This window comes from Solanum pennellii, chromosome 7 (genome assembly GCF_001406875.1).
Source record: "Solanum pennellii chromosome 7, SPENNV200".
Taxonomy (NCBI): domain Eukaryota; kingdom Viridiplantae; phylum Streptophyta; class Magnoliopsida; order Solanales; family Solanaceae; genus Solanum; species Solanum pennellii.
Window position 1 is genome coordinate 49819530 of NC_028643.1, and position 11222 is coordinate 49830751.

Sequence of the window (11222 nt, forward strand, 5' to 3'; positions counted from 1 at the left end):
CCTCCTCACTTTTAAATTTTTATTTTCTTTTCAATTTGTACCTTTTTTCATGCGCCGTCAAAACAACCATAATTCCAGGGAAACAAAGGAACAAAGAAAAGACAATGAAAATAAGAGTAAAGAAAAGCAATAGAAATGGAAAAAAATGAAAGAAGGCAAAGAATAGAACAAAGAATGAAAATGTACTTTTGAAGGAAATAATATACAAAGTTTAAGTTTAGGGCACATGAACTTTTGGTCTCTTAAAAAAGGGGGTATTTTATCATATATATTTTCTAAAATTGATGTTAACATTATATTCTTATATTCATACTATAATAAGGTTAAACAGTGCATTTGGTTGAATGTTGATCTACAAACGTTGAGGATTAAAGATCAATTTTCACTTAAAACATTTTTTTGTTGTGCATCCATGTTCTTGAAACTCTTTATCCGTTTTTATGTATATCATCATAACGAATTTAGCCGTGCTTTAACTCTATGTAATAAGTGTACCTCTGGAAATTCATCCATAAAATGGTGGTAGTAAAACCTTTTCTTCTTTCAAGTCATAAATTATTTTCTTTTTAGAAATATTGATAGACCTTTATATATAAACATGAAAAACTAATTCTCATTTAATAATAATACCATATAAATATTTTCCTAGTATTTGGATATCTCAAATCTAACTATTCAACTTTTTTGCTAAAGAGAAACAATATTAAGAGTTCATTGAGCATGCAATTGAGATTTCAAATTTGAATCAGTGTTTGTTTTATGAAATTTAAAAAAAGAATTATGTTTACAACAAATTTTAAACATATGGAAAAAAATAAACCATACAAATAAAATATGAAGAAACATGATTTTATTCATCAAGATAGTGTATACAATTCTGTTTCTCCCTTGATTCTACTTTCCTAAGATTTATCCATGATTCGAGTGCCGTTAGTGGCGTATTTTTGAACTAGGGTGATTTAGAATTGACCTCTCTATATGAAAATCCATCAATTTGCGGAGTATTCGAGATCTTGATCTCTTTATGAAATTTACGAGATGCCTTTTAAGGGAATTTAGTACCCTTTATGTAGGCATAAACTAGAGTTCAGGGTTGAGTAGCCTCCAAGAATCCTTATCTGAGTTGAACACAATTTGTAGAGTCCCAACTCTAATTGAACGCATCTTGTAGAGGCCCACAAAATTTCAATGTCTACAAATGTCCCCTGCTTCAAGGCTTGACGGAATGTAGACTTGATGAAACTCAAAGACGAAGCTTGAAGTTCTCATTCTTCCACCTTTGCAGCTTAAGATGTTCAGATTTGATTAAAGAGAGAAGAGATGAAGAGCAGATTTGGTCTCATTGGGCGTGCCAATTTGTTTGCAACAAATTTTAGACATATGGGAAAAAATAAACCATACAAATAAAGTATGAAAAACATGATTTTATTCATCAAGATAGTGATTACAATTTTGTTCCTCCGTTGATTCTACTCTCCTAAAGATTTATCCATGATTGGCGGGCCATTAGTTGCGTATTTTCGAACTAGGATGATTTAGAATTGACCTCTATATATGAATAATCCATCAATTTGTGGAGTATTCAAGATCTTGATCTCTTTATGGAATTCACGAGATGCCTTTTAAGGGAATTTAGTACCCATTATATAGGCATAAACTAGAGTTTAGGGTTGAGTAGCCTCCAAGAATCCTTATCTGAGTTGAACACAATTTGTAGAGTCCCAACTCGAATTGAACGCATCTTGTAGAGTCCCACAAAATTTCAATGTCTACAAATTTCCCCTGCTTCAAGGCTTGACGGAATGTAGACTTGATGAAACTCAAAGACGAGGCTTGAAGTTCTCATTATTCCACCTTTGCAGCTTAAGATTTTCAGATTTGATTAAAGAGAGAAGAGATGAAGGGCATAATTGGTCCCATTGGGCGTGCCAATTTGTTTGCGACAAATTTTAGACATATAGGAAAAAAATAAACCATACAAATAAAATATGAAGAAACATGATTTTATTCATCAAGATAGTGAGTACAATTTTGTTCCTCCGTTGATTCTACTCTCCTAAGATTTATCCATGATTTGAGGGCCATTAGTGGCGTATTTTCGAACTAGGATGATTTCGAATTGACCTCTATATATGAATAATCCATCAATTTGTGGAGTATTCAAGATCTTGATCTCTTTATGGAATTTACGAGATGCCTTTTAAGGGAATTTAGTATCCATTATATAGGCATAAACTAGAGTTTAGGGTTGAGTAGCCTCCAAAATCCTTTGAACACAATTTGTAAAGTCCCCGACTCGAATTGAATGCATCTTGTAGAGTCCCACAAAATTTCAATGTCTACAAATTCAACTACTAATTAAAAATTTTATTTTAAATACCAAATTTACCTTTAAAATAAGATTTCATTTCTAGGTTTGTAATTTCACATTTTATAAATTTAAAGCTTGACACAAAAGCTATACATGCATAAAGCCCCATAATTTTAATCTAGTAAAAGAAATCTGACCTCAACATGAAGAAATGATTTGAAGAATGTGAGTGATTATATTAAAAAGGGAAAAGGTCAAAATTGCCCACAAACTATGTGAAAGTAATAAAAATGTCCTTCATTTATAGTTTGGCTAAAAATGTCCTTTCCGTCAATACTTTGGTTCAAATATGTCCTTGTAGTCAATACTTTTGTCCAGAATTGCCCCTATAGTTACTAAAATGGGTCAAACTGCCCTTTTCCGAATAAGCATATTATTATTATTATTATTTTAAAAACACATTTTCTTCTTAGTTAAAATATTATTAAAGAACTATTATCTTGTTTTCTTTCTTTTAAATTCACTTAACAAATAAAAATGTAGGAAATATATTTTTTCTTCTTAATATCATCTTATCAATTATTCTTTCTTTTAAAATTACTTTAACAAATAAAAATGTAAGAAATATTTTCTTCTTAATCTTATCTTATCAATTAGAATAAAAATAACTGCATATACCATCTCGACGAATAATATATGTCATATGAATAAAATCATAGTATATCCATCATTAGTTTTTATTTAGATAACAATAGCAAATAATTATAATAAAATAAGAAATATTTTCATTTTTTTAATTGACGATAAACAATTGCCAATTTTAAAAAATATTATTAGAAAAAGAATGTGTTAAAAAGAAAATAAATAATATATTTATTTGAAAAAACGAGCATTTTTTATCCAAATTAACAATACGGGCATTTTTGGACCAAAGTATTGATGAGAAGGACATTTTTAGACCAAACTACAAATGAAGGGCATTTTTGTTCCTTTCGCATAAATTGAAGGCATTTTGACCCTTTTCCCTATTAAAAAATTAGTTATTATTACTGTTGATTTATTGAATCAATGGATATTTATAAAATTATGTAAAAATTTGTGATAACAAATAATCAGAAACATTTATCTACAAGGAACATGAAAAAGGTAGTTGTCAATGCGGCGCTCTATGATATTCTATTATCTTATTTATAATTAATTATGGCTTGCTCTTTTGGTAAATTAACAACCAAGAAGAAACTTGTTTTGCAGACCTCAAACTTCATTTTACAAATGCATGAAATAAAAAGGGAAAATGCACAAGTATACCCCTAGACTATGACCAAAATCCCAGAGACACGCCTTAACTATTTTAAGGTCCTATTACCCCCTGAACTTTTTTTTTGTAATTTTCTCACCTTTTTGGCTTACGTGGCATCCAAATATCTCCGACGCGCCTCAATTGTGTGGAGTCATGGAGTATAATATGTAAGACAAAAGGTGTATACAATTAAAAAAAATTAGGGGGGGGGGGTAATAGGACCTTAGGTTAGTTAAGGTGTGTCTCTGAGATTTTGTTCATTGTCTAGGGGGGTACTTGTGCATTTTCTCAAATAAAAAAGATAAATTGTCCATCTAAAATAACCAGCTGAAGGATTTTCCTCTTGTATTCATCTTTACCAACAATAATTGATAGTTTATCATTTTGTTTTGAATTTATTGGATGTTGTCAAAGTTGTTGGTACTACCATATGATTCTGTTTTGTCAGTCTTATCTATAGGTTTCTTCGAACAAACTTCAGTCACTTTATGTGAATAACTTAGGTGAATCTAGATTCTAACATGCTTTTAATGAGGGTCTAACGTCCTAAAATTGTATATATTGTGGTATTGAGGCAGTGTCTAAGAGTTTAGGTGAATTGGAAGTCAAACATCAAGGAACGACCAAGACGTTCGACGACTAGTCACCTATGTGCCTCATGTGGTGTTATATTCCTATATGTGTGTTTCATGATTTAATGTGGTACTTATATGAGTTATTATAGTTTTTATAGGCAGTTTGTAAAGTTTCATGAAGTTTGGAGGTCAAACGTCCAAGAACGTCTATGACGTTCGAAAGGTTTTGCCTTGAAATGACCTTGTGTGTCTTGATATGTTTCATCGATTTTTATGTATTCCTTTTCTATGAAATTTATGTGGGAGGTCCTAATATCGTATATGATCATATTCGGGTTGGAAACGTCCGGGTGAAATTCCTCAAGGACCAACCAAGGGTCCTTGAGGAAGGACCCTTCAAAGAGCCAAAGCCTGTCAAGACTAGTCCCAAACCACGGAGGCAATCGACAGCCAGTAGGCTGGTCGACGCCCCGTCGTGGGGAGGTGTTGGTCAATAATTATCCTGGGGAGCTCAAGCTCCCAATGTCCAGTCTCAATCCCAAACGACGGCCAGATAGGACGGTCCGTTTGTGGACAAACGGTCTGCTGGTTGGCAAGTCGTCGATGGGTCTGTCACCTGCGCATCTTCACTTTTAAGTGTAGGAGTGAAATGGTAAATTCACCCCAAGTCCAAATAAGAGTTTGGGCGGTTACTTAGGGTTATTTTAGGTATTTTAAGTTGATATATAAGTCCTAAATACCTAGATGAATTCATTCTTCCAAATCAAAATCCCAAAATCTCTAAGAAATTCTCTAGAAATCTATTGAAGTCAAAACTCAAGGAAGAGCTTGGATTGGAGATTTGAGTGGTGATAATTCATCAATTTCGTGGATTAACATCATTGAGGTATAGTTTTTGATCCTTGAAACTCTATTCATCAAGGAGACCAACATTCAAAGAGATTTCTAAAGTTTTCTAAGGATGAACTTGTCCAATTTTATGATCTATCCATGGGTTCTTTCATTAAAGGTTTTGAAGCATTATATATTGATTGAATTGTTTTTAAATAGTTTATTTTAACTCAATTAAACTATGAACCCATGTAATTGATGAACCCTAGATTTTGTCTACTTTGTAGTTGACTTGATATTGACTTAACGCCTATGAATTCTAGTGTAGTTTTCTATGGGATATTTAATGATGAAAGAATTGTATTAAATTTATGTATAGGCTTCTTATATTGATAAATCTATATTGAATTGACCTATATTCATTAAGTATTATAGTTTTATTAAATTAATGATCATGGCCATGGTTAAGGGCCTTATGGTATTGAATTGGATGATTTAGTTATGGATTGAAGTGGGGAGAATGGATTGGTTGTGCTCTGCCCTAATTATATTTATTTTAAGTAATGTAACTCTTGAATTATGTTGTGATTGGTATGGTTCACTTATGGTGGCGGTGCTATGTGAATGTTGTGGCCTTATCGGCATTACTTTATGCATTATGATGATCATGGCCTTGTCGACAACTACTTGATGTATTATGATGATTCATTTATGTAGTTGATTATGTGAAGTATGAACATATCTATCTACATGTGAGTAATGTGAAAGTATATGTTCTTCTATTGATATTAGGTGATCATGTTAGACTATGATTATGTCTTTATGTGTGTAGTCTTAGAGTTGATGCATGATTATTCCTATTTGACTATATGAGTCTATGATAGTTATATTTATGATGTTAGAGTAGTGTATAGGATGAATTAAAGATGATAATGGTTATTCCTATGTGCTTCTAGAATGATATGCTATATGTGATAAAATGAAGTACTGGTGTGTCTTCTGTGGTACACTTGTGTCCCTTACTTGATACATGTATGAATGTGAATATGAGATGTCTTGACTTAAGATGATAAATCTTCTTAGTCTTAGATGTATTAATGACATGAGACCTTGAATGACGCTAAGAAGGTCCTTTATATGAAACCTTCAACCTAATGGTAAGGTTATGAACCTTGAAGTAGAAAGCCGTAATGGTATCCTTCTTGTATGAATGATGGACTTAAGGTCGGTTGGCTGTCGTAACATCTCGTATTCTATACATACTAAAATTAATCTAAGAAAAGCAAAGAGATGCAAATTTGGAAAAAAAATGGGAAAATCTGGAAAATTTCAAGATTTCAAAAGTGAGTTTTGGTCATTTTCAAACGACCATAAATTCCAGTTCAGGAGGATTTTGGGTGAGTTGTTTATATGTATGGAAATCTAGTTGGAAGATCTTTCCAATAACACCGATTTTGCGAATTTCCGAGGTCTTATGAGTGAGATATGACCTTCAAAAGAAGAGCTATTGAGCAGGGAAATTTCCGAAACCGGATTTAGTAAGGGTGTTTTGGTATTTTCCTTAAGTAAATTAATTATTTCATTTTGGAGTAATATGTTGGGGTATAAACTTATCTCATTCAGTTTACGCACTTAGAAAATAGACTAGAGTTTTGAAAGCAAGAATAAAAGAGGAGAAGGAAAAGGAAGACGCGAGAACACCAATTTTAGCTTCATGGATTTTCATCGGGGGTGATCCCTAACAATGTATGTGGGATCTTTTGTGTTGGGTTACTTCAGCCACACACAAATTTCATTCAAATCAGTCAAATTCATGAATTAACTCATGTTAAAGGTTGGAAGCTTTAAAGAAAGTTTAACATTCTTGTTGATTGGATTGTTGTTGATCGCTGTTAGTTGTTATCCATGTTTTAGGACTGTTTTCGGGTCTAATCGTTAGGAATAATTTAATTAGGGATCCTAAGTGTTTGGGGCAGGATCCATGGGAGTTTGGGAAGGTTTAGAGATGAAAAACGAAGAAGAAAGTCGGAAAACCCGTTGGGGGGATGCTGGGGCGTCGCACCTCCAGAGCCCCTCAAGACAGAGTCTGTCCGCTCAGGATCTGGCGCGCCGTGCGTCTCTGAGCGCCTGAGGACAGCCTCTGTCCATCAGTCTATGGAGCTCGGCGACTCTCAGAGCGCCAGGATCCCCTGGAGACCCCGTTCTTTTCCTATCTTTTCATAGTAGTTCCTAAGTGATATACCCTCATTCCTAGTCTTTTCCAACAATCTAAGGTACATATAAGCATCATGAAATCATCCAAAAATATGAGATCACGATCCTTGAATCCATAATTTAATTCAAGGAAAGTAAGGTCAAAGTCAAAGAAGTTAAGAGACAAGTCTAGAAGTTAAGAAGCAAGGCAATATAAAGTTTTCTAAATTCTTTCACAAATGTTTTCACTTTATTTTAAAGACTTAAAGTTCAAGTCAAGTAAAGAGTTGAGTTCATATCTCAAAAGCTATAAGGGAACTAAGTATTCATTTCTCAAAAGTTATATGGGAACTAAGTATTCCCTATGAGTTAAAGTTTCAAGTTAAGCAAAGAGCAAGAGTTGAGTTCATTTCTCAAAAATATATAAAGGAACTAAGTATTCCCTAGACGTTTTCAAATGTTTCACATTTGAGTAAAGAGGGAAACTAGAAGTTCCAAACGAGTTTTAAACTAAAAAGGGAACATTGATTTCCAAAAGGAGCTTTTTAAGCTAATGGGTTCAGTAAATTATATCAACCCAAAGGAAGGAAGTTTTATTAAAAGTATGAGCTAAGGTACATTTTTTTGGGAGTAGTATGGAGCACTGATGTTGAGATGAGAGTTCATATTAACTCAAGTTTCCATATAAACCATGTAGCCCACATAGTAGTTGACGTGTCATACTTTTTAGATGATCACGTAAGGAGAGCTAGTGGAACCACTAAGTTGAGTAAGGTTCTATACCGATGGCAAGTTGTAGGATGGTCCTCTTGCAACGTGAGGTAAGACGTTGTATCATCACTTACGCTCATAGTGATGATTGTTGATTAGAGAAACTCCCACAGAGGCGATATTATTTTCTTATATAAGTAAAGTTGAGTTTGTTATTGCATTTCCTTAAACGAANTATATATATATATATACACTTTCATCTTGCATGTGATTTAAACTGCTTTATATGTGTATCATTTGAGTTAAGTATACTCTTGAGTGGAGCAAAGCCAAGGTAAGTTCATCGTAATCCCCTCAAGCTTAAGTCATTATTTAGATCTCCAACTCGCATACTCGTACATTCAATGTACTGATGCTAGTTGGCCTACATCGTTTCATGATGCAGACACAAGTACCTAGGATCAGCACGCAGCGCTTCGTTGATTCCAGATTGAGCTACAGAGTTAGTGGTGAGCCTCCTTGCATTCTGGAGGACATCCTTTTTCATTTCAATATTAGCTTATCTTTTAGGACATTGTGGGGTCTGTCCCAACATCCCTCTTTAGACACTTTAGAGGCTTCATACACTATAGTATTTAAGTTTGGAGTTGTTTTCAGTTTTTATGACTCAAGTGTCATTTTTGCCAAAGTTATGACATGACGTATTTCCCTTTTATTATGTTTTACGCGTGTCAAAGTTGGGGTTTGTCTTCCGATGATTTAAGTATTCAGGCCAAGGGCTCGCTTGAGGTCCAACAATGGTCTTCGAGTGCCGATCACGCCCAGGGAGTAGAATCGGGGCATGACAAACTTGATGTTAGATCCTAGAGTTCAAGAGTCCTAGGGTGTCTATGAAGCCGTGTGAGTAGAGTTTTAGTCATCAGTGTGAAGCGCTCCACATCTATGATTAGGAGGATGCGACATTTAGGAATGTTTCATTTCTTTCATCTTATTTTCATGCAAAGAGTTTATCTCTAAATGTCTCTCTCTAATTCGTGTTTACACGTACTTTCATATCAGCATACCTCCAAGAAGAGCAGTCAGAAGTCGTCCACGAAGGAATGTTGAGGAACAAGAGGTTCCAAATGAACCAGAGGCGCAACCTCAATGAGAGGTTACAAATGTTGAATCCCAGGATGTTATTTGGATGTTGAGTCAGGTTGTGACCAACCAAGTCAGGCAGCAGAGAGGATCTCAACAGGAAGGGGCAGATACTTCGAGAATTCATGAGTTTCTTAGGATGAATCCCCCTAGTTTCATCGGATCAAACACTACGGAAGATCCGGAGACTTCATAGAGGAGTTGAAAGATGGTGTATGAAGTAATGCATATGGTCGACGCTGAGAGGGTTGAATTGGCTGCATATCAACTGAAAGGTGTGGCAAAAAGATGGTTCGATCAATCGAAAGATGGTAGGGATGAGGATGCACCACATCCAAGTTTGTATTGCTTAGAGGAAGCCTTCTTGGGAGGTTCTTTCCTTGTGAACTGAAGGAAGCCAAGGTGAGGGAGTTCCTTAATATGAAAAAAGACTCCATGAGTGTTCATTAAAATGGGTTGAATTTCACCCAGCTATCTCGCTATGCTCCGGAAATGGTTAAAGACATGAGAAGCAGAATGAGTCTATTTATTGCAGGGGTGGGTCGTGCTTCAAGAAAGTAAGGTAGGGATACCATGTTTATAGGTGACATGGATATATCCAGGCTGATGGTATACGTTCAACAAGTTGAAGGAGAGAAGGTGAAGTATAGAGAAGAGTACCAAAACAAGAAGGCAAAGATAGGGAATGAGCCTGGCCAACAGAATGGTGGTTCGAGCTGACCACAATTCCAGAAATCAAAGGGGCATGCACTATCATCTTCTAGTACACCTGCACCCAGAAACCGAGGTAAGTATAGCGGTCACAATTCATAGCTCGTAAAGTCTAGACCGGCCCAATCTCAAGGTAGTGTGCCACAAAGGGGTAATGGGAGTGTTTAATGTGGTAGATGTGGTAGAATCCACCCTGACAAGTGTCATGATGGCCAGAAAGGTTGTTTCAAGTGTGGTCAAGAGGGTCATTTCATGAGAGAATTCCCTAATAATGAGCAAGATGGTGAAAATCCGGGCAACAGTGCCCAATCTTCATCAGTTGCTCTACCAAATAGGGATGCACCCAGATGAGCTGCTTCTGGTACTGGCGGAGGGGCAAATAGCCTCTATGCAATCACTAGCCACCAAGAGCAAGAGAACTCTCCAAATGTGGTCACGGGTATGATCAAAGCCTTTACTTTTGATGATTATGCTCTAATAGACCCAGGAGCAAGTTTACCCTTTGTAACTCCATATGTTCCATATCAGTTTGAAATTCTCCCTGAAAAGCTTTGTAAACCTTTCTATGTTTCTACACCTGTTGGGGAGGCTATTCTAGCGGAAAAAGCTTATCGTGACTATCCTATTTTCATCAATCATAAGAGTACCATGAATAATTTCATAGAGTTAGACATGGTGTATTTTAATGTCATTCTAGGTATGGACTGGCTCCATGCCTGTTATGCATCAATAGATTGGAGAATTCGAATTGTCAAGTTCCAGATTCAAAATGAGCTAGTCATAGAGTTGGGTAGTATATCAACAGTGCCTAAGAATCGTCTCATTTCGTACCTTAAGGCGAGGAAGTTAGTTTCTAAGGGATGTATCTATCACTTAGTATGAGTTAATGACTCAAGTGTTAAGGTACTTTCCCTTTAGTCAGTTGTTATAGTTAGTGAGTTTCCAAAAGTTTTTCCAAATGATCTACCTGGAGTCCCTCCCGAAGAGAGATAGAATTCAGCATAGACATCATCCTAGATACTCATCCCATCTCTATTCCACCAAACCAGCAGAGTTAAAATAGTTAAAAGAGCAGTTGAAAGATCTGTTAGACAAAGGCTTTATTCGATCAAGTGTCTCACCTTGGGGCGCTCCGGTCTTATTTGTTAGGAAGAAGGATTGGTCCCTTAGGATGTATATCGACTACCGCCAATTGAATAAGGTGACCATCAAGAACAAATATCCTCTTACAAGGATAGATGATCTCTTCGATCAACTTCAAGGTGTTTTTTGCTTCTCCAAGATTGACCTTAGATCAGGCTATCATGAGTTAAGAGTTAGGTTATGTGATATTCCCAAGACAGATTTTAGAACAAGGTATAGGCATTAAAAATTTCTTGTTATGTCTTTTGGTTTGACTAATGCACCCGCAATATTCATGGATCTTATCAACCTAGTCTTCAAACCTTAT